At 38.7% G+C, this 25019-nt stretch overlaps 1 long non-coding RNA gene across 1 annotated transcript; it reads left to right on the top strand.

Annotated features, from left to right (window-relative positions):
• The first annotated feature begins 755 nt into the window (after positions 1-755).
• On the top strand, positions 756-2259 carry LOC107541746 (uncharacterized). The gene is made up of 2 exons (XR_001603642.2): positions 756-1036; positions 1476-2259. It is a non-coding gene; the product is annotated as an uncharacterized LOC107541746 (long non-coding RNA).
• Positions 2260-25019: the final 22760 nt, after the last annotated feature.

The following is a 25019-nucleotide window of genomic DNA, read 5'->3' as shown; positions in this document are numbered from 1 at the left end:
CTTTGGTTTATCTTCTGGGAAAATTGTGTTGATTGCCCCTCATTGGCAGCTTCAGGTTTCTTCCTGTTGTAACTTTGAAACTTCTTTTTTTCCAGAACCCCAAAGAAAATACACTCTGCAGAGGAGTAGTATGCAAAAAAGATTTTACCAAAGACCCGGTAGGGGAGAAGGCTTTAAAGGGGCATGTCATATACTATATACCACATTCTGATTTCTCTGAAAATCTCCCTGAGGAATCAGTTTCCATGTCTTTTTTTTTTTTTTTTTTTTTTATCAGTTGCCTAACAGAGAAATTGTCTCTACTTACCCTCCTAATAATCTATGCAATTCCTTGTGCATAGATCTCCCTCAAATTGTTCATGGTACATGCTCAGTGCGAGTTGGTAGGAGCAGTTGGTTTATGCTTTCATGATCACAGCAACAGCAGAAAAAGTTACATATGCCATTTGCACTCACATTTTATTAGAAAAAGCAAATCACGTGCGCACACCTAACTTCAATAGAGGCAGGGAGGTGTAATACTTACCTTACTGTGTGCCAGGAAGGACAACTGGAATGTATTTTATATGTGTGTGTGTGTGTGTGTGTGTGTGTGTGTGTAGATCTTTATTGATTTCAGAGAGAGGAAAGAAGGGGAGAGAGTGAGATAGAAACATCAGTGATGAGAGAGTCATTGATTGGCTGCCTCCTGCACCTCACAGCCCCTACTGGGGATCAAGCCCGAAACCCGGGCATGTGTCCTGACCGAGAATCAAATCTCGATCTCCTGGATCATAGGTCGATGCTTAACCGCTGAGTCACATGAGCCGGGCTGGAATATTTTTAAATAGCTCTAATGACATCCTTACTGAGTACAGGGACTCTATATGCCAAACAAAGGAGACTCTTACAAATAATTATATATATTTTAATTACCTGTAAAAATAACTTTTTCTTCCATTACATATATTTTGATAGCTTCTTGGAGACAGGAGGGCCCAAGAAACCTGACTTATGATTAACTCACCCATTGGATCACATGTCAGTCTTAATAGAGGTAAGTGGAATTTCTTTTATCCTGAAGTGTCCTCAAAAAACATCTTTCTATGTGTTTACTTATAAATTTATTAATTATTAAATTAACAAAGTATTATAAAGACTATTTAAATTTACCAAAAGGTAGCATTCCAACTTCTGAGAAATGAAAATAAATCTAAGGCAAAACCTTAATTATTACATGCATATTTGGTTTGATACTATACTACATTTAAGTTTTAATTATTAAAAATCTAAAATAATAATTATCTCAAGTTGAGAACATTGAAAACACTGACTATAAATTGCCTCAGAGAATAAAAATGCTAGTCAGACAGCTAAATACCAACCAATATCATATGTTTACTTTAGGATTTTGAAGAAGAATATTAGTATAATGATAATTTAGGCCTTTACTACAGCAGAATTTATTTCTCACTGCAAAATAACTATCATTTCAGGTCCAGTAAGCAAATAGACACCACCCATTCATTTCATGCAAGCCTCTGACGAGCTGCCTGTGGAAACAAATGTCTCTCCTTGCTCAACTAGCTAGAGTTCAAACTGGTGACTTGGAGGTGAAAGGTTGTGGATTCTGTTATCAATCATCTAGGCTACCCATTGCTCCATCAACAAAGTGCTGCCTCAGACAAGAGAAGGGAGAATTATTTTATTTCACTTATTGACACATTGCACAACTCTGTTAGCAAGTATCATCTTGTATACGTTATGAAAAGCAGCTTAAGAAGCAGCTTTCTTTTATTTAACATATGGAACATATGTGAAGGAAATGTGCAAAACACAATGTTCTGCAAATTGCTATGAATTGTTGGTGAGAAAATTCATTTACGGTTCCTGGATTTTTCTTCTTGTCTGTAACTGTCAACCAATGGCAGTGGGATGGATTGAGTCGCCCCATGCAGATGTCTGTGAACACAGTCTCTGGCCTCTGTCAGATAACATTACAGACCTGCCTTTAACACTCATTGCTTACATACTTGGGGGAATAAGTTATTTTACTTTTCTGCTACACTATTTTTTTTTTCTTTGCCATAAATACATAGTAGAGAGTATAAAATGATTGTTGAGAGGTAGCTGACAGAGAAGTCAAGAGCTGCCCATTGGGATATTCATTACTTCATGAAGATAATTCGTCTAAATAATTTATCAAAACAATACAAAAAGATGAAGACAGAATTTAGTCTCATGATTAGTTAACATTACTCAATAAAAGTTTGAAATACACTCTTGTGCTTTTCTCTGAGGCAACTTGGACTTCTAAAAGCACTGAGACAGAGTATCTTTTCTGGAAGGATTCCAAATGGTCCCAACTGCAGTTTATGCCAGATTGATCAGCGTCTTACTTTGTGCCATTAGTGCTCTGGAATATAGAAGTGAACAAAAGCAACACATTACTTAGCTTTATGTAATTTATTTTCTACTGAGAAGGCAGAAAATAAATGGATAAACAAATTATAATAAGGATAGTTTTAATAAGTGCTATAAAAAATGAAACCTAAGGCAAGGTAAGTGAAATGGGAGTATTGCAAATTTCTACTCTCAGTAGGTCATTTACAGAAGGCCTGTATGCAGAGCTAGCACGTGGGCATAAGTTTGAATGAAAAAGAAAGTTGTGAAAATATTTAATAGAAAATATTTCTGACAGAAAGAACAACAAATTAAAGGCTCATAGTAGGGAATATGCTTGGAGGGTTCAGGGACTGTCAAGAATATCCAGGTTGGAGAAAAATGGATGAGGGGAGGAGACGATGTGAGATAAGCTAGTTTTTGGTAAACCAGATTATTTGGAGCCCCAAGTGATATAATTGCTTTGGATTTTGTTCCAAGTGTCATGGGAGGGTATTTGGAAGGCTTGAGAGCAGGAAATTGATAAACAGTTTACCTTGTTAAATGGTATCTCTGGCCACTGTGAGGAAATAGATTCTAGAGAGTCAAGAATTGAAGCAAAGAGGCTATTACAGTAGCCCAGGTAAGAACTGATGGTGTATGGAACCCAATGACTATAAGGAGTATTCTTATTTTGGACATAATGTGTAAGAATGATAGGATTTTTTAATCTAGGAAGAACAAAGCCATCAGGATGTTTTACCTGATCAGCTGGATGAATGGCCAAACCACTAACTCAGGGAACACTAAAAGAAATACAGATTTGAGTGGCAGGAGGACCAATACTCTCTTTTGGACAGGATTAATTTGTGAGAAGATGCCTATTAGATTCTTGTATTTGTTTTCTATGCTGTGTAACAAATTACAACAAGCTTAGTGACTTAAAACAGCACAAATTTATTATCTCATAGTTTCTGTGGGCTTGGATTCCGAGCATAGCTTAGTTGAGTTTTCTGCAAGCCAGCAAACAAGCTATCAGCCAGCTGGGTTCTCATCTGGTGGCTTGATTGGAAAGGATCTGAATCCAAGCTCCCTCAGGTTGTATACAGACTTTCTTTCCTAGAAGTTTCAGAATTTAGGGAAGCTTGCTTCTTTAAAATCAGCAAGGAGAGCAAGACTAGAGCAAGCCAGCTAGCAAGTTGGAGTCATATAATGTAGCATAATCACCAGAGTGACACCCCATCATCTTTATCATATTAAAGTCCCATGTCCTGTCCACATTCAAGGGGAGGGAATTCTACAAGGGCATGGAAGCCAGGATGTGAGGACGATGAGGGGCCATCTAACAGTCTATAGACACCCAAGTGGATAAACGGAGCAGGCAATTGAAGATGCATTTCATAGGGCACACCAGGGGTGGAGATCGAAATTTTAGAGTTACCAAGGTATTGCGTCTGAAAATACAATCAATAAACACGGTATATAGTTTGTTGTGATGCACATATATATAGAAAATCCTAGTAAGCTAGATTTTAAAAAAGATTGCAGAAAGTAATGCAAGGGTCAGGTTGGCTATCCAGTGGGTCAGCTCTTGCCTTCCTTAACATGGCTCCCACTCCTTACTAACTGCTGGCTCTTATCAGATGCAAACAGTATGCCACACAAATACCACGCTAAGAGCTTTAGATAGGTCACCTCACTTTATCCCTGTAATAAACTAATGATGCAGGTAATATTATTGGGATTTTTAAAGGTGAGAAAGCTGATGCTCAAGATCACACAGCTACTAAGAGAGACAGCCAGTGGGCGCAGTGTGACTCAGAAAGCTGCACACTTAACTGCGTCCTCCTCAGGGCCTCCCTCTGTGGCCGCCTCCCTGGGTCTCTAATTCCAGGTTTCCATTTTGGTGATTGGTGGGTTTTTCATCCATCTTTTTTTCTTTTTGTTTTACAACTTATTTTAAAATAATTTTAGACTTACAGAAGAGTTGAAAAAAATAGTAGAGTTTCATTCTTCTCCGTTTGTTTTCTTTCATCTCCGTTCAGATCACATCAGCTTACTTCTCCCTCCCCTGGGGAGCTCTCAACATACACCTTTGTGGGCCCCAGTTGCTTTCACGTTGTGTAACAGACAATTTTTTTACTAACATTAGTCTTTTCACTAAAGACTAAAATATCCGCAGAATTAAAAAACGAATTAAATTAGTGCACAGGATGGAATCAGGGAAAAATCTATTCGTCTGAACCTAAAGAGAGAGAAGTCCAAGAGGAAAGAAGGAAAGTACTTTTGAGTAGGAGAAAAAGAAGTAAACACATTCATCACTTTTACAATTACTATACCGTAGGTTCTCTGAATTATATATAAGAACAACCTAGAAATTATGGCTCGAGGAGTGAAGCCGTAACTTATGTTTACTTTCTCAAATATTAAAAAAGTGTGATACAAAATATGTGTCTCATTATAATGTAATGGTTTATAGTAGAAATTTTAGCTGATTTCTTTTTGTTATTTTGTGCTCAGCGTATGATGGATGGTTATAATTAATGCGTATTGTACGGTGCATGCGTTTACTATGGTTCAGAATACAGAGAGGGTGAGGTTGATCTCCCACTCTAAGGGCTGCTGTCCTGGACCCAGTGTTAGCATTATGGTGTGATTCTGTTGCATATTCAAATCAAGGTGTACAAGAACACAGAAAATCCTATTTCTAACTGAAAACCAGTTCAAAAAATCATTCTAATTTTTAAAAAAACACTAAAATTTACATGATTTTTCATTTTTTTTAAATCCTCACCCAAGGATATTTTTCCATCCTATCTCTCTCTCTCCCTCTTCCTTCCTCTCTCTGAAACCAATAAAGACATTGTTTTTTGTGGTTTTTTGTGTTTTTTTTTAATGGGCCATCCAAATTACCTACCCAGTTCTCTTATAATTCCTGATAAAGGCAATTAAAAAAAAATTTTTTTAATATACCTTTATTGATCTCAGAGTGAGGAAAGGAGAGGGAGAGACAGAGACAGAAACATCAATGATGAGAGAGTCATTGATCGGCTAGCCCACAACCCGGCATGTGCCCTGACCGGGAATCGAACCCTGATCGCCTGGATCTTAGGTTGATGCTCAACCACTGAGCCACACCCGGCTGGGCAAAAAATTTTTGACAATTAAATATTTAATATTCAGCTGGCAGTTTAGTTTTAGGTCACCTTTGTGATCCCAAGAGATATTTTTTTCTATCTAAGGAATTTGCCTTCTAGTTTTCCCAAGTTCAGTAAAACTCTCTACTATATAGAGTATATTTAATACAAAAGTAAGTATAATTCTAGACTCTTCTATCATCCTACTCCCCAATTCAAAACAATGATATTACACCACCCCAAAAACTCACTCTTGAATCCATTCACTGCTCTGTTCATTGTCAGTATCGTCAACTAGGCTGCAGTCATCAAGTCATACTCCCCTGCCTGCCTTCTCCATTCTTCATGCAGCAGCCAGTATATATTCTTTTTTAAACACAGATTTTCATTCGTTATTTCTCTCTTTTTTATTTATCTTTATGGTTGAGAGTATTACAGGTGTCCCATTTTTCCCCCAATTGACCCCCTCCACCTTGCTCTCACCCCTCCCCAGGCCTTCACCCTGTCATTGTCTGTGTCCATGGGTTATGCATATATGCATATAACTTCTTTGGTTAATATCTTCCCACCCTCCACGCCCCTTCCCTCTTTCCTCTGAAATATGATCGTCTGTTGCATGCGTCAGTGTCTCTGGATCTATTTAGTTCATCAGATTCTTTTGTTCATTAGCTTCTTCTTAAAGAAGACCTTTCAGCTTTCCTGTAGTGCTGGTCTGGTGGTGATGAACTCCTTTAGCTTTTTCTTATCTGTGAAGCTCTTTATCTCACCTTCAATTCTAAATGATAGCTTTGCTGGGTAGAGTAATCTTGGTTGTAGTTCCATGTTTTTCATCACTTTGAATATTTCTTGCCACTCCCTTCTGGCCTGCAAAGTTTCTGTAGAGAAATCAGCTGACAGCCGTATGGGTGCTCCCTTGTAGGTAACTGTTTTTCTCTTGCTGCTTTTAAGATTCTCTCTTTGTCTTTAACCTTTGGCATTTTAATTATGATGTGTCTTGCTGTGGGCCTCTTTGGGTTCCTCTTGTTTGGGACCCTCTGTGCTTCCTGGACTTGTAAGTCTATTTCTTTCCCCAGGTAGGGGAAGTTTTCTGTAATTATTTTTTCAAATAGGTTTTCAATTTCTTGCTCTCTTTCTTCCCTTTCTGGCACCCTAAAAATATGAATGTAGGGCCTCTTGAAGTTGTCCCAGAAGCTCCTTAAACTATCTTCATATTTCTGGATTCTTTTTTCTTTGTGCTCTTCTGGTTGGGTGTTTTTTGTTTCCTCAAGTTCCAAATTGCTGATTTGATTCTCAGCATCCTCTACTCTACTGTTGATTCCCTGTAAATTATTCTTCATTTCAGTTCTTGTAGCCTTCATTTCAAATTGGTACTTTATTACATCATCGATTTTCTCAGTTATTTTTGTAAAACTCTTACTAATATGGTTGAGCATCCTTATAAGCAAAATTCTGAACTCTGTATCTGTTAACTTGCTTGGATCTATTTCATTTAATTCCTCTTCTAGAGATTTCTTCTGTTCTTTCCTTTGTGACATGTTTCTTTGCCTCCGCATTTTGGCTGCTTCCTGGTGTTTGTTTCTATGTATTAGGTAGAGCTGCTATGTCTCCTGGAATGTGTAGAGTGGCTTTGTGTAGTAGGTGTCCCGTAGGGTCCAGTAACTCAGCCTCCCCAGTCACCTGAGCTGGGCCTTCTAGGTGCCCCCTGTGTGGGCTGTGTGCACTGTCCTGTTGTAGTTGAGCCTTGGTTGCTGCTGGCAACACTGGGAGGAATTGACCCCCAGACAATCAGCTGTGAGGACCAGCTGCAGCTACAGCCAGAGAGCTGCTGTGCTGGAGACACCCCTATGGAGCAGGATTTACTTCAGTGGGGCTTTGGTGTTCACCAAGTGCGCCCCTTGAGTGTGTCACTCGTGGATGTGGTCGGGTTGTAATCCAGTGTGGTCGAGTCTGACCACCAGGTGCACTGTCTCTGGGTCCTCCCGGGAGGTGCACAGTCAGCCTGTGCCAGTGCCTTGCCCAGGGCCACCCAGCATGAGCTACTCAGCAAACTGTAGTTGGCTGCTACTTGAGCTGGGCTTGGAGGTCCCCAGGAGAGGCCAAGCTATGAGCCAATGCAGCTGCCACTAGTGCCAGGCCTGGGGCTGCTTATCAAGCCGCATGGGGCAGCTGCTGCTTGTTTGAGAGATTTTAGGAAAGTCCTAAGCATGAGGCTGGAGAGGCCACTTGCACAGAAAAGCCCCTGGAAATGGCCTGGATGCGCTGCAGGTGGGGAGGGGCGGGGCCTCCGGGAATCACGGGGCGGGGCCAAAGGTGCGAGTCAGGTGCTGGCGACTCAAACATGGCGCCTGCCTGCGGGCTGTGTGCGGGGAGGTCTCGCCAAAGGAGCCACGGCCTCCGCCAGCCCTTCTGCCTGGGAGGAAGCCGCCCTCCGCCTCTCGCCCGGATTCCAGGCAGGTTAGTTCCTCCCCGAGTGTCCCGGGTCCTTTCAGGCTGCTGCCCGGCGCTGGGCTCAGAGGGAGCGTCCGAGTGAGTCCGTGCCGGGCCCTTTAGGAGGAGCTGCTGGGGCTCCCGCAGCCTTCGCCCGGCCTGGAGCCCTGGGCTGGGGGTCTGATGTGGGGCTGGGAACCCTCACGCCTCCGGGAAACCTCCGCCACTGAGATTCCCTCCCGGGTTTACTCCGCTGCCCTGGGTGTGGGCCCGCGGCTGCGTCTCCGGGATTCAGCCCCCACCCGCCCGCGTCCCCGCCCCTCCTCCTGCTCTGGATGCTCCTTCAGTCCCCTGGTTGTGGGGCTTCTGTGCAGCCGGATCTCAGGAGGCTGTGGTGACGGTGGGTCTGTGTTTTAGTTGTGATTTTGATGTGGCTGCGGGAGGCGGGGGGGCAGCTGCCACCTATGGCGCCATCTTGTTTCCTCCCGTCGTTTCTCTTAGTCTTTCAGCAGTTTCCAGGGGTCCTCCAAACAATACCCCCTAAACCTCAACCGCCTGCCCCTTCGTTGGCTCTTCAGTCTCGTATGCGCAGCCCCACTACTTGCTCGCCCCAGGCTGCGCAATGGCTCCGAGTGCCCTGTGCCGCCTTCTGCCCCACAGCCTCTGTGCCGATTGTTCTCCCTGGAATGTTCTGTCTACTTGGTGGTTTTCAAAGCACAGCATAAATGTTGCTACGCGGGTAAACTTCTCTAACGCACTTGAATAAGCTGGATCCCCAAATTGTGCACGTCCTTAGCACTCCAAAAATCTGCTCTCAACAACATAGCTAGTAAATATTGGTACAATATTTTTCTTTCTCTGTCAATTGTTGAGTGTAAACTCTGTGAGGAAAGGAGCTATTTTGTTAACCGATATTTGACAGCTAGTAGGCATGCCATGTATATGTTCTTTAGCCAACTGACAAATACAGAAATTTAGAATTTACTAGGTAGTTTTGTGTACCTAAAAGATTTCCTTCCAAGTTCATTTGTATCCCTTGCCATGCTGAGTTTTGTCAAGGTAACAGATGAGGTAAAAATAAAAGAAAAAAAAAAAAAGCTGGATAAGAAGATTGGCTTTGGAGATGCAGAGTAGAAAGCAAAGAGAAGGTAAAAGAGACAAAGTGATATTAGAAAATAATGGTCTTCCTCAAAACAATAAAACAAGATCCAGAATCTTTCAACACAAGCTTTGGCATATAGTTTAGCATCACTGTTTAGAGGCTAATTAACCAGACTAGTGTCCCCATATCTTTGCTTCTACTCACTTCCAGCATTTGTACTGGCCATTAACACGTACTTACTCTAAGTGTCCATGCGAGGGAGTGGGGGTGAAGTTTAAGCCAGGCAATTTACTTCCTGTTGACAGACTGTAATATGATTGATGGGGGCAGAAGGTGAAACTATCTGGTAAAATGAGTTTTTTTGCATTATCTATGTATTTCATATATCAATGCCAATATTTCTCAAACTTCAGGTCAAGACTCCAGAGGCAAGGGTTACAATATAATTTAAGGGGCTTCATATATGGGAACTATCTGGAGGTGGACACTGTGGGCTGCCTTGAGAGCAGGAGTCTTCGTTTCCCCTCTCCGTTCTCCACACTTCTTTCTTCCTAACCTGTTAAAATTTAACAAAATTCTGCCAGTTAGAGTTTTTTAAATCTCTGTCATATTATTCATAATATAAACACTTTAAAAGTAAACATTAAAGAATGTTGAAATCACTGGTTTGAACAGTGCTGCCTGCAGTACCCTACACAGTGTCTTAAAATCAATTAAAATCTGTAGCTTGGTTTCCTTTCCATTTACTCACAGAAAGAATGTGATTATATTATGAGAGAAAATAAAAATGTGGAGTAGACCCTACCTATCATGTTACTTACTGATTGTCTTAGAGAAGAAAAAAATGTTTTAATTTTATAAAGATATATTAAGCTCCTGATAGAGCATTAAATCCAGGATTAAACAGATTTCCCAGGGTCTCTTAAATTTTGTGTTTGATTTCAGGCCTCATTTATGCTACTGTGTTCTATCTTTCCATTTTCTTTTGCATCACCCTTCTCTATTATAACCAAGAAAAATGTCCTCTTATTTACGGACCATAAAGATTTCTATTACTACCTAAAATTTTACTGCCTAATTAGACTCATATTGAATATTAAGCCCATGTAAATGTTTTTAGTACATTAAAATGGAAAATAATTCAAGAAAATGTTAATTATTTTTCTTATCTGAACATTACCAAAAGAAATAAAGATTATGATGATAAAATTTTATATTAGGATTGTTTCTTATAGGTGATATTATTATCTGACAATCCAAATTAGAGTCTCATAAGTAAATAGGCTGACATCTGCAGTCATAGATTCTATTTTCCTATAAGCCATTATTAAAATGAAATAAAGGGAATTCTTTAATATGTACTTAATCCAAATTATCACACACACAGACACACACACCACTAAGCCAGAAGCTCTGAAAAATAATATTGTGCATATTAAAATCTTAGGACAAAAGGATTGTCTAAAATCGTTTAATCATATATTTGATAGCTGTTTTTTTGAATTAAGATATTAATTCTAAAAGAGGAAGCCTACTCCTAGCTTTTACATTTGGGCATTGATTTCTTATAGGCAAGTAAATATATTTGTAAGCTGAGCAAGGGAAGTAGAAGAAAATCTGATTTCTTTATCTTTTTATTGATTTTAGAGAGAGAGAAAGGGAAGGAGGGGGGGAGAGAGAAACATCAATTGGCTTCCTCCCTTACACACCCAACCAGGGATGGGACCTGCAACTCGCCTAGGTGCCCTGACCAGAATCGAACCCGAGACCCTGCCATGTACGGAATGACTCTCAACCAACTGAGCTACACCGACCAGGGCAAAAATATGATTTCTTTTTATAAAATATTTTTAAGGATCCATCTGTAAAACTAACCTTTCAGAAAATTTAAGACTACATCAGTAAATATATTTACTTCTATTAATTAGAAAAAAACAAAATATAGAGAAAAATTATCCACTATAACTTTAAGTAAAGAAACTAAAGAATTTTTAGCAGATGTCAAATTGTTAAATAATACAATAGAGAATTCTCTAGGTTGCATTTTCATCACAGATCTGTCACATTCCTTAGAGAGACCAGTATTGGCTGGTCATCATAATAAACAGACCAAATTAGTTTTCTATATGTTAGCATATATCTGCTTCTTTTTTAGTTATCTCTAAAGTCAGAAAGGACGATTTGTTTTATTTGTAAACTCTCATGTTATTTTATTTAACTGTGTTAGAGTAAAGTACCTCTTCCCTGGATAGCAATTATTGTGGGTATAAGGAAGATGTTGAGAAATAATTATTAATTATTAAATCAAGTAAAGATATTCCCAAAGGGTAAAAAAAAATTAACAGGGTTTTTGTTCATTCAGATATTATGGCATTTAGAACAATCTACTCAGTGCAAAAACTAAAAATTCCTTTTTTTTTTTAAACTTTTTTTTTTTTAATATATCTTTTATTGATTTCAGAGAGAGGAAAGGAGAGGGGGAGAGAGAGATAGAAACATCAATGATGAGAGAATCATTGATCAAGCCCGCAACTGGGCATGTGCCCTGACCAGGAATCGAACCCCGATCGCCTGGATCCCAGGTCGACGCTCAAACACTGAGCCACGCCCGGCCGGGAAAAAACTAAAAATTCTTGAGAAAAAAATAAAAACATCTTGGTGAACTTAAACTGTGGGACAAGGTAGAGTGACAGAGGTTGGATTTATCGTCCTTTCTAAAGAAAAAACCCCACAAGATATATGTAGCAACAGTTTTCAAGAAGCTGTATGTCAGGCAATTAAGATAGAGCTCCCTGGAGAGAGTTTTCAGACCACAACACAGGACAGAGGAACCTGGGTGGAGCTCAGTAGACATGGTAAGCTGAGGATATGGAACTGAGAATCCAGTGAGCCAAGGCAGGTGGAGTTCACAGAATAGATTACTGTAAAGAAGGAAGCTACACAGACAGAAAACTCCAGAGATCTTAAAAGGATCCTCTGTTGAGTATTCAGGTGATTACTGATCGGCACATGTGTGAGGCTGCAGGGCTGGGAAAATAACCTTCCAAAATGTAACAGCAGTCACACAGGCCAGGATTAGTGCCCACCAAACACACTGGAAAATATTGTCATGGGACATTGGGAAGGTTACTAACAGATCGGTGGACCTTGGAGCGAGTGCTACATTGTTTCCATATAACAAACATTGTAAACAAGACAAAGAAAGATAGCTATATTTCCAAGGAATTTAACTGGATCCTAATAATGGATAGAATAGGAGAAAGAAAAATGAGTAAGGAAATAAAAGATCTGAGTAACACTATCAATTTACTTGACCTAGTTGACATTTATAAAATACTCCACCAAAAACATTCTTTTCAAGTACACACGAAATATATACTAAGATAGATTATACTGGAACATAAAACAAATCTAAATAAATTTAAAGGCATTCAGGTTATTCAGTATAAGTTTTGAGCACAAGGGAATTAGGTTAGTAATCACTAACAGGATGCTCTCTGGAAAAGTCCTCCAAAATTTAGAAATTAAATAATATACTTCTAAATAACATATGGGTCAAAGAAAAAAATCAAAGGAGAGATTAGACAGTGTTTTGAATTCAATGGAAATGAAAACACAGTGTATCAGAATTTGCGTGATGCTACTAAAGTCGTACTATGAGGAAAATTTATAGCACTAAAATGCCTATATTAGGAAAGTAGAAAGGTCTCAAATGATGTCAATTTCCACCACAATAAACAAAAAAAAAAAGGGTAAAATAAAATCAAACTAAACGGGAAAAGGAAATAATTAAGATCAGAGCAAGGTGGCAGAATAGGAAGATCCAGCCCCCGTTCCTCTCCAGAGACACTGACTTAACAACAATATATGGAACAAAATATATGAGAATGCTGGAAACCAATCAAGAAATATGCAGTACCCCAGGAGGGTGAAAAGTTGAGAGCAGCCACATTGAAATGAATGAGAACTATTTTACTTTACCCCCCATTGTCCCAAACCCAAACCCAAACGAGCACAGCTCAGTGCCTTTGACTTCAGCTCATAACTCCTCCCTGGGGCAAAAGAGAAGCGTGGAACGTGTTCAATGTGCAAGATTTTCTGAGGGCTGCCTGGAGGACTTGTTTCTCTCTCATCTGACTTGGAGCACTGGCATAGTTGGAATCAGCATAGTCTGGATGCAGGGGGACCACTGCAAGTAACAGAGAATGGGGGATAGCTTGTTCTCCCACCAGGAGACCCGCAGTGCTACATACCCATGGGTGGTGCTATCAGGAGAATGTACCAACTCGTGGCTTATGGGGAGGGAGGGAGAAGAGTGGAGCATTGACCCAGCTTTATGGAGGGCTGCCTGGGGAACTGGCTTCTGCCTGGCCTTACTTGGAGCCCTGACAGGGAACCAGGATACTTTGAATGCCAGGCACCCAATGTGAGTAAAGTGGAGCAGGTCAACTTGCTGCTGCAATTACTGCAGAACCTGCAGCATTGCAAACAGACACCAGAGGGAGCAAGAGATTTGAGCTCCTGAAAAAGAATCCAGAAAACCCCTCCTCCTGGGAAATGACATCTGTAAACTCAGAGAAGTTGCATCCCCTGAAAAAGGCTTTTGACACCCCCGGAATCTCTAGTTGGGTTAAGTGATGAAAGTTTTCCCCTGTACAAAGCCAACCCTTAAATACTGGGAGAAGAGCTGTTTTTTTCAAATGCAAAAACTCAACCAAAAAATTAAATCACAGGAGCACAAAGAAATATGGCCAATCAAATTAAACTAAAGGAACAAAGATCTATGAATTATCTGACTAAAAAATCAAAATAGTTGTCTTAAAAGAGGTCAGTGATCGGCCAGAGAACAGACAACTAAACAAAACCAGGAAGGTGCATGCATGAAGTGAGAATATCAACAAAAGACAGAATGCATAAAAAAGAGCCAAACAGAAATGCTGGAGCTGAAGAATACAGTAACTGAATTGAAGAGTTTAGTAGAGGGGTTTAACAGCAGATTCGATCAAGCAGGAAAAAAATAATCGATGAACTCAATAACAGGTTTATTTGAAATTATTGAGTCAGAAGAGCAAAAAATAAAGGAGGGATATAGAAAACGAAGAAAGCCTAAAGGACATAAGGGACACCGTTAAGCAGCCAATATGTACATTATAGGAGCTCTAGAAGGAAGAGAGAGAGAAAGACTATTTGAAGAAATAATGGCTGGAGACTTCCCAAAGCTCAGGAAGAAAATGAACAACAAAATTCAGGAAGCAATAATGAAGTTCAAGTGGAATGAACCCAAAGAGGCCGACACACCAAGAGACACATTGTAATTAAACCATCGAAAGCCAAAGACAATGACAAACTCTTGAAATCAGGAAGAGGAAATACATTTTTTATGTGCTAGAGAGCTCCCCCAAGATTGTGACAAGATTTCAGTGTTGTTGTTTTTTAATAAACATGACAATTTGTCCTATTACTGTACAATGAGGCTTGATATGTTTCCTATTTGGGGGATATTTTGAATAATGCTGTATCTACCTGTCTTGTGCGTGTGAACGTCACTTTGGGTTGATGCCCAAGGGCAGGATTGCTGACAGGTCATGAGGATGTGTATACATCCAGCGATGTTCGGATTTAAGAGATGCTGCCAAATGGTTTTCCAGAGTGGTTTTCCATGTGTATGAGCCGTGTAAGGGAATCCCAGCTCTGCGCTTGCTCACCACACTGTGTGTGGTGAAACCGTGTGTTGGGTGCTGTTATGTAGCACTCTCGTACTATAGTTTGCAGTGTGTCTGTAATTTATCGTTGGTCACTTAGATAAGTGTGCTCTCAGGAGTGAAATGCCTGCTCAAGTATTTTGCACGTTACATTTTTTTCTTGATTTTTTTCCTTACCATTGTCTTGCTGATTTGCAGGAGTTTTTAATATATTATGGATATGAGTACTTTGCCAGGTAAATATAAGTATCTTCTTCCAGTTTTGTGGGTTTTTAAAATCTTCACCTGAGGATATTTTTTCCATTGCTTTTCAGAGAGAGTGGAAGGAGGAGAGAGAAAGAAAGAGAGAGAGAGAAAGAGAGAAACATCTATGAGAGAGAGGCAGATCGATTGGTTGCCTCCCTAATGCGCCCTGACCAGGGCCGGGATTAAGCCTGCAACTGAGGTAACTGCCTTTGGCTGGAATCGAACCCAGGACCCCTCAGTCTTGGGGCTGGCGCTCTAACCACTGAGCAAAACCGGCCAGGGCAGTTTTGTGTGTTTTGATGAACATAAATTCCTCATTTGAATAAAATCTAACTGAACAATCTTTTCCTTTATTGTTGATGCCTTTTGCATTCATTGAAGACAGCATTGGCTTTCCTGTGGTTATAAAATATTTTCCTAATGTTGTCTTCTGAGTTGGGACTGAATGTAAAGATTATTAAAATGGAGAACGAACTGAGGGATGAGGGTGTTAAGAGTATCTCACGGGCGGTTTTCAAACTTTACTACACATTAGAGACACCCGGGAGGTTTTTAAACCCCTGGTGTTTGTCCTGTACCCTAAGCTGACTACTTCAGAATCTCTCCGTTTGGAACCTAGGCATCGGCATATTTTAATTGGTGTAGGGAGCGTTTAAGCAGAGGACATCAGCAAAGGAAGGACAGCTTGAAGTAAATTTTATGAATATCGGTTTGGGCCAGACTTTAGGCTGCACAGAGTGAGGTCATGGTGAGTCTCATCAGGATCAAAGCCGTGGTTTACAGAATTTTGAGTTTGGACTAAAGATTTGGAATAAATTCAGCAAATAATGGGAGATGAACGTGGCTTTTGAGAAAATTAATGTGACTCATGAATACATTAGGACGATTAAACTGTCAGCGTGGGAGGGGTGGATTGGAAGTGGGGGGAAATAAGAGCAAGTGTTCAAACAAATCCCTGTGGCCTGGCTTCTGTAACCCTGCTGATCATCAGAATCTTATGGTGAATTTTGTGTGTATAAGATAAATCTGGCAAGAGGATCTAACGCTGTCATTAGGTTTCCAAAGGAATCTGAACTTTTCCAAAGGCTGGAAACTAGGCTAGAGAAGGAAACCCGTTAATGGCTTTTACACTTTGCCACCTAACTGTTTATTGAGCACCCCAACTGTGTTTGTGGAAGTTGACTTGGAAAGGAGACGACTGATGGTAGAGATGTTTGTGGGTGAAATGAGAGGTGTTAACAGCTGGCTGAATGTGTGTGGGGGAGAGGAGGCAAACATAAGAAACTTAACTTGAATTAAAAGACAAGAGAACAGGGGGAATGAAATGTGACTAAGGAAAATGATAGACAGGAATGAGCCGTGGAAGAGATGTTAAGCTATGTTTTTCAACCTTGACTTTGACAATTAAATAGCTGGAACTGAATTTCCAAATAATCTGTGTTGAAGTTGATCAGGAAGAAAAGTCAATAATCAATCCCAGCTCTTTGTGCTTTTTTCCCTTAGGTATTCAACGGTTATGACAGGTAGGAGACTAATTGTCATCCTAGTCCGTTGTTCTCTGCTCCTAAAAAATATATCCTTTCATTTTCTGCTTGGTGGTTTACACATTAAATAATATTTAAAATACGTATTGAAAACAGTGAGATCTTTTAGCCGTAGATTTCAAGGAAATAATTACTTTCAATGATAAAAATACGTACTTAAAAGTTTATATTTAGATGCAACTGTTGAAAGAGCTTAGGAATTCATTATAATTATGAAGGGATACATTTTTAAAACTCCAGTTTTTTCACATAGGGGTAGGAAAAATTGCACAAGGAGCTGACAGATCAGCTAAACGTTATCGCTGCTTCACAGATAAGGCTGCGGTGAACGTAACAATATGTGGTTAGTGAGAAAAAATCGGTAGGTTCATACCTTCCACCGTATTATGTATGTGTAGGGCCAGAATAATGACATTAGGTGGCCTTGGGTTAAATAACAAAGCAGGGAGAGGAATCTCAGATTGGGGTTTTTGTCAGGTTGGATTCATAAAGAAAAAACACATTCAATTTATACCAATAAAATAAATCGAATGTTACTCAAGAGCAGTCTTTGCAAATGCTTACCACTTCAAACAGAGAGTGAGTCATCATGAAGCCTATCCGTGCCTGTCCTGCCACTTGATAGACTGACTTGTACAGCACATCAGTTTTTCATGATAAAATTAAATTTAAGTTTCTAAGATTTGACAACCCGATAACTTCATAGCGGCTTAGTTTTTTTTCTTTTCCTAGACACTCCCCCCCACCCTCACCCTGGCCCATTTATTTTTTTAATTTGTGATGTATTCAGAGATTTGTTAGGCATTATTGGAATCGGTGAAACTGGAAAATTTTAATCTGCATCACTATTGTTGGTTATTTTTTTTAGCATACTTTAGCAACCTAGAATCAAGCTCGCAGATGGTGGGTACTTTGGATTTTGGCAGGTGGGCGGGAGGAAAAGCCGAAAAAAGACGTCATGGACAGATACTGATGAGAGTGTTTGAAGTAACAGGCAATGGGATCTGAGCTAGATTGGAAGGACAGTAAAAGGAAGTCGATGCCACCAAGTGGGAAAGATGCAGAAGATGGGCCCATTTTAAATATGTTTTAGAACATTGAGAGTGGGAGTGATTAAAGCAAGACAATGAAAATCTGGTATTTATACCCAGAGTGTGCAGTCTAAAGTCTTTTGTAGACTAGGTGCTCAATGAACATTCATTCTCGCGCCACCTTTTCCTTCTCGCTAAGAATAAAGACAATTCGATGTGTGATTTTATCTAACTCCTTTGATTTATAAAAATGTAAAATATATTATGCTTTTAAATAATTCCGAACGCTAAATGACAACAGACATACAATGGCTACGACATGTTAGAAAAGGAATATAGTAAAAGAAAGTGACTTTTAAATGACTGAGGCATTATGTTTAACATTCCTTTTTAGAGTCTCTTTCATGGTGATAATTATAGTGTTCATTTTTTTGCAATGCACTGATTAAGCACAGTTGGCTTTAGAGCATATGAAGTTCTAAACTACTGTAAAAGAAAATATCACGCTATTAGCCAGTTTTGCATTTCATGTATATTAAGTAACTTGAGGTATTAGATTATAGATATTCAAATTACTTTTATTATCTTTTTATGGAAAACTTACTTAAAGAAAGTATAAAAATCGACCTACTATAAATGTGAATAAAAACACATGTTGCAGTAAACCCTTTTGGGGGGATTTTATTATAAAAATAATATAATAACAAGAGGCTAACGTACAATTAGAACTGCTTCTAGATGACAGGATAAAAACATTAAAAATGCAAAATATTAACTTATGGTGAATTGTAATGCCTGGTATGATCCAATTAAACCTTGATCAAACCCATGTTTAGCTTTGCTAAAAATGACTTAAAGTTAGTTGTTTTTATCTTTAGCTCTCCTGACCAACCTGTGATGCGGTCGCTCTCATTTTAGTGAAGCCGAGGGAGGGACCAATATTAAGCAAACAGATGTGAAGAGAGGTTGCTTTACCATTTATTTCTTTTGTTGACAACTATGTCAGAATTTATACATGAAGTTTGGTCAATTAGAAATAAATTGAAGTCTCTGGAAAAGCAAAATGTCCTCAAACTCAGATGGGAGTCTGAATGAAATTTATGCATAAGCGAATGTAGGACTCAGAGTAACTACCATGCTTTTTAAGCTCACCGTTACTCATAAAATAAAGAAACAGCTCCTGCCCGCAAGGAGCTTACCATCTAGAATAGACCAATAAGAAGATAAGGTGTCTATGAAGCTATCAAGATGTATGAAGCTTAGAACCGTTTTCATCGCTGTGGGGAACCAGGGGGAGCTGTACAAGGAAGAAAATACTTCAGTAGAACCTGAGTAGTCGAATTGGATTGAGTCTGGGGAGGGTTTGTGGGCCTGTGTAAATAGGGATAAGAATTGTGGGTGGAGCCAGGATATTCCAGACAGAGAGGTCGGCTTGTGCAAAGGTCTGGAGGTGTGAAAAAATGTTTCACATGCTAAATATTAAAAATAGCGACGTATGGCAGGATGTAAGAGAATTATGAGGGATGAAGCTAGAATGTTGGGCAGGGGCATATTGTGGAGGGACTTACATGCTAAGGCAAAGGGTTAGGAGTTCATTGTTCAGCCTACAAAAGGCAATTGAAGGAGAAAGAGCAGTGGAAATGTTTTAGACAGGCTCCTCTGGTTGCAGCGTGGGAAGTGGATTGGAGAGTGTATCTGGAGGAAAAAGAAAGATTTAGAGACTTAATAAGCATGTGAAAATGGAAACGGCAAATAGAGCAGAGAAATTATATTCTCAAATATAGTACCTTATCACAGTAAACTGAAAAGTTGCTTTCCTCTCATTTTGCAAACTATGTCCCCATGATCTTTCTAAAATATTGATTTACATATGTGACTCTCCTATTTTAGATCTTTCAATGATTACCTGACTAATTTTTAAGACCTCCAATCTTAGGTCAGGCAAAGTCCACATAAAACTGAATTTTTTTTTTTTTTTAATGTTTTATTGATTTCAGAGAGAGGAAGGGAGAGAGAAAGAGAGATAGAAACATCAGTGATGAGAAAGAATCATTGATCGACTGCCTCCTGCGCACCCCCTACTGGGGATTGAGCCTGAAACCCGCCTGGGAATCGAACCTCCTGGTTCATGCGTTAGCGCTCAACCACTGAGCCACACCGGCCGGGCAAACACTGAATTTCTTATCCCCCCTGCTCCAGCATCAAATTTGGTTCAGGGAATTGTCATGTTAACCATATGGGACCTGGGACTAGATCCACTGAATATTTTTAGAACTGGGTTTAACGCAAAAACTCTACACTCTGGTGATGAGGTTATGAAGACCAGCTTAGGGTGTGGCCATGGCTCCCCAGCTAGGTGGAAGAAACTGCCCTTCATTAAAAGCTATTTAAACCAATATACAGAGGGAAGTTGAGGAGAGGAGCAGAACAGGAGGAGGAGTTCTTGATTTCACTTGCTGGGGTCACTGAAACTATATTACTTTGTGTATTCCCAAGGTCCGGTTATTTAATTCTTTCTTCACTTCCGGAAGGTCTTCCAGTCCATTGTTTCTTGTTGCTTAAGTTAGTGTGAGTTGGGTTTGGTCACCTGCAACCTGCTAAAATATCCTCCTTGTAGCCAACCCTGCCTCCTTATAAACGCGTCACACGCATTCATTTCTCTGCCCTTTTTATGATGTACCCTACTTAATATTAATGTTCCGTTCCCTCCACGTATTGATTCAGCCTCAGAAGTACAAGTGATGTTTTGTGCAGTGATGTATGTTGTAAAAAAATCTTAATAAGTACTGTGACTTGTGAGTCTTCAGTAATCACCACAAAACCTCAAGCTCCGAGAACATCATTCCTGATGTTGAATATGTGTTGTTTCCTTGTCAGGACGTAACACCTCTTTTCATTGAGATGTGATCAGATATTTTTATAAGTCATATTGTTATTAACTAAATGTATTTTGGACAGTGTAAACATATTATATATCCCAAGAAAAAATAATGAAGAAACCTATTGTGGTTGCAATCTATCTTCTTAAAGAAACCCATGCACCACAACATGTTTTAGGATTAAGACTGTTAATATGTGGTTTAATACAAATATCTCTGGAATTTTAGTGATTTTAGGAGTATATAACTGTCTTTGAAGGGGACAGAATAGCTTCCTTAAAAAAGAGAGTCTTGGTTAAGTAAACATTCTGGGACTGCTTCCGGCTTGTGCAGTGTTGCCAGGTGATGAGTTTGAAAAAGAGGTCAGTTGGTGTTTGGAGTACAATCTTACTACTGGCAATGAAGACTAGGAAAAATAGAGACCTGGAGAGGAACTGAATGAATGGCGGGTTGCACAGAGCTTGCATTTTTTTTTCTATGTGAGACTTATTCAACATTGGAAAAAATAAATATAGTTTAAAACAGTTTTTTAAACCAAGAGATTAATTTCAATCAATTCTCTAAGATTAAGAATAAAATCAAGCATGTTATCAGGGCACAAGACTAAAACTTGAACTTATAGAAGCACGTTTAAATATGCAAGGATTCATAGAAGCATCCATTTAATACCTTGTATCTCAATAGTTTGAAGAGAAGTATGAAAAAAAATTATATATAATTAAGATCAACGTTTAAAAAATGCTGACAGTGGAATCACCAGCAAATATCTGTTACAGGAAACTCAAAGGGGCAGAGCTAGAAGAAGGTAATTAATCTTCAAGAGTGAAAGTGTTATAATAGCAATTGTCCTATTTGACATTATAATTGAATTTTCAAGAACCACAGAATCATCTGTTTTAAAGGTGAAAACAACATGTGTGAATTTAGGACATTTCCTTCCTCACACTTTTTAAAATATATATATATCTTTATTGATTTCAGAGAGAGAAAGGGAGAGGGAGAGAGAGAGATAGAAACATCAATGATGAGAGTCATTGATCGGCTGCCTCCTGCCTGCCCCCGACTGGGGACCAAGCCCACAACCCGGGCATGTGCCCTGACCGGAATCGAACCGCAATCTCCTGGATCATAGGTCGATGCTCAACCGCTAAGCCATGCCCGGCCGGGCCTCACACTTCACACATTTTTTAATGAAGAATCTCAAACTGTTAATCTAGGTGAGATGACTATAATTCCTGATCAGAATCTCTCCTGGGCATGTTGACTAACTCATGATCATAGCCAGTGACAGAGTGTTAATGAGTTTCATCAACGAGGACTTCATGAGTGCAAGAAGGGATAACTTCCTACAGGAGAAGCATTCTTTTCTTTTTGATGCTACCGCCTTAAAATATTTTTTCATGAATTATACAAAGCTTACAGCATTATCTTGAGTCCAACAGTACTTGTATGCCCTTCACTGATAAAATTTCAATGACAGTCTTTTTTCGCCATGAGAAATAAGGGGAAGGAAAGTTTCATTGACTGTTCAGCACAGTACACAGGGCCAGGCATTGTGATGTATAAGAGGTTTACATTGCTAAACAAAACAGGAAAGTTTCTTGCACTTTGAGGTGTTCTACCTATTAAATAGTTTTTGTTGTTTTTAAAAGAACAACTTGTGCTAAGTCTCTGAATGAAGCGTTCAGGACATAAAACAGTGGGAAACTTGTTTAGAGACGATGCTTTAGGAGACCCTCTTTGAGGGGAGGTGGCTTTTAAGCTGAGATCTGAAAGGTAAATGAGCAATCACTGGGTGAAAACAAGTGACTATGGCCTTATACAAACCAAGGGAAGAAAAGAAAGAAGTTGTGACTGTCACCTCCTGCAGATCAGTTAGTGCAGAACAGTGACTCAAAGTCATTATATCTTGTAACAGGAAAGTTGTAAGTGGCTTTGGCAAGAGCAGTTTCAGTTGAGTGATCACATTGTAAGATATTAAAACGTTGATCACTGTGTTGTGCACCTGAAACTAATATAATGTTGTATGTTGACCATTCTTTAATAATAATTAAAAAATTGCTCAGAATGGAGGAATGAATGAGTGTGGGGCTGGTGGTAGTGAAAGGAAAGTCCTGAATGTAGCTAACTTCAAATACAATTTATTTGACCAATTTCATGTTGTTGGACAATCTAAATGCTTGACAATGTTGTAAATTGTAAGTTAACATTATTACATTGTAAATTATTATAAGGCAGTACTACACAACCATTAAAAGTGATGTGAGAGAAGGATATTTCATGGTATATTTGTGGATAATATTAGATTTGCAAAAATCTTTAAAAATGTTACTATAACACATCTGCATATGTATGAATATATAAAAATAGAAAAATATGGCAGTGTTAGGTATTACAATTATATATTATGTTCAGTATATGTGTATATGTATAAATATAACTGGAAGAGTTTATATTCATTGAATATAAATAAGTTATATAAATCTAAACAGGAATATTTCTCTGTGATAGTTTTATTGACAATTGTTTTGCAATGCATGTGAATTACTTTTACAATCACAATTTAAAAGTTAAGCATTATAAATAAAATATAATAAGCTCTAAAATCACATGGACTTGGTTTAAATCTGTGCTCTGGTATTCACTAACTTAATTTCTCTGAGTCATGCTTTTATCCTTTGTGAAAGTGGGATTATAATAGGTTCCTTGTAAGACTTGTACGATCATCATATTGACAATGTATTAAAACTCCAAACACTTTGAAAGATAATTATACTTGCAATAACTTACTGCTATAGACTGTCACTCCCAAGTTCATATGTTAAATCCTAATCCCTTATGTGATAGTATTTAGAGGTGGAACCAAGTCGTAAGGATGGAGCCCTCACGAGTGGAATTAGTGTCCTCCAGAGAGTTCTCTGCCCATTCTTTGAACTAGGGAGAGGGCTCTCACTAGACACCCAATCTTCTGGCATCTTGATCTTGGACTTCCCAGCCTCTGGAACTGTGAAATATAAATGTTTGTTGTATAAATCACCTGGTCTGTGGTGTTTCATTATAGCAGCCCAAATGGATGACAGTTGTCATAGATTAAATATATGTACATTTAAAATATATATCTAAATACATATATATCTTCAGTTAGATATATTAAAAGAACAATGTTGCAGTAGACTAGGGTTAGGCAGTAGAATTTTAAGTAAGCTATTAGAATTCTTGGATACGCTAGTAAGTACAATACATTAGTGAGTCTGTATTGCCTTATTTTTTAAGAATGAAAATAGTAATTTTTGTTAGGAAAAAAATCTGTATCCTCCATAATATATATCCTTGAAAATTTTCTGTATTTGTAAGTCTCTCCGTAAAGTATCCTGTCGTCTTTGACTGTGTGCTTATGTGCTCTGCAGGAACCAAGTGTGAGCCAGTGAGATGTAGATAACTGTGCTTCTGCACTTTGGAGGGCAAGAGACCACTAAAAGGTTAACATAATAAAATGCAAAGGCCAGTTATAAATTGGCCCACAAAAATGAAAAGTGGAGATTTTCCTATACGATTTTATAATTGTTTTTCTTTAATTTTAAGGTTAGGTAAGAAGATAAACTCCTTTTCTTCTCATGATTGAGTTTGTGTAGGTTTTGTAGTAAAATTTATCCCTTCTTTAAAAATAATAGCAAAAGGGAACACAGTTTTCTACATCTAAGGCTAATACAAAGTTGCAACTCAGATGAAATTTCTCTTTCATGCACCCTCTAACGTAAATCCAGGTTCATAAACTTTAGCTTTTTATTTGGGTGTTCTATAAAAATGGTAATCTAAGTTGAATTTAGTAGATATTATTTATGTAGAAAAGCTTTGCATACCACATGTGTTCATTAATGATGTCTTATAATATTTATCACTGTTAACGATGATACCTGAGCACACAAAGGAAGATATTGGCAGATACAGTCCCTACCTTTAAGGCTGTTGTCGTTTATGACATGAATGAGAACAGTCACATAAAGAATAGTCAGGCAAGTAAATAATACCAACATTAAACAAGATTTTGAAATTACAGGTGCTCCACAACTTATGATGGGGTTTAGTTGAAAATATTGTAGGTTGAAAATGCATTTAATATACCTAACTTACCAACATTATACTTAGCCAACCTAGCCTGCCTTAACCGTGCTTGGAACACTTACATTGTCTACGGTTGGGCAAAATGATCTAACATAAAGCCTATTTTATAATAAAGTGTTAACTACTTCATGTTATAAAAATAAGAAAGTTAAAAAGTAATAAGCTGGAGTGTTGCTGCATTTTGGAAGAATCAGCAAAATAGTTATAGATGAAAATGTAAATAAATTCAGAAAAAAAGTTGTTCTTCTCTCCTATGTTCTTGGGGAGAAATTCAAAGAAAATATGGGATTTCACTGATAGTTTGAATGGTAGAAGGAAGTAAATCAGAGAGAGCTGAGGGGTAAATGTTCTTGATATCAGATTTCCCACAGTGCAGTGATAACTTTCATCCATTGAGAATACCATTAGATTACATATCAACTATCAAATGCAGTTATGTGATGAAGTCATTAGTAACCAACAATTGAG

Source organism: Miniopterus natalensis, chromosome 10 (genome assembly GCF_054644295.1).
Source record: "Miniopterus natalensis isolate mMinNat1 chromosome 10, mMinNat1.hap1, whole genome shotgun sequence".
Lineage (NCBI taxonomy): Eukaryota > Metazoa > Chordata > Mammalia > Chiroptera > Miniopteridae > Miniopterus > Miniopterus natalensis.
Note: the sequence above shows the minus strand (reverse complement) of the source record. Positions and strands in the feature narration are given on the sequence as shown.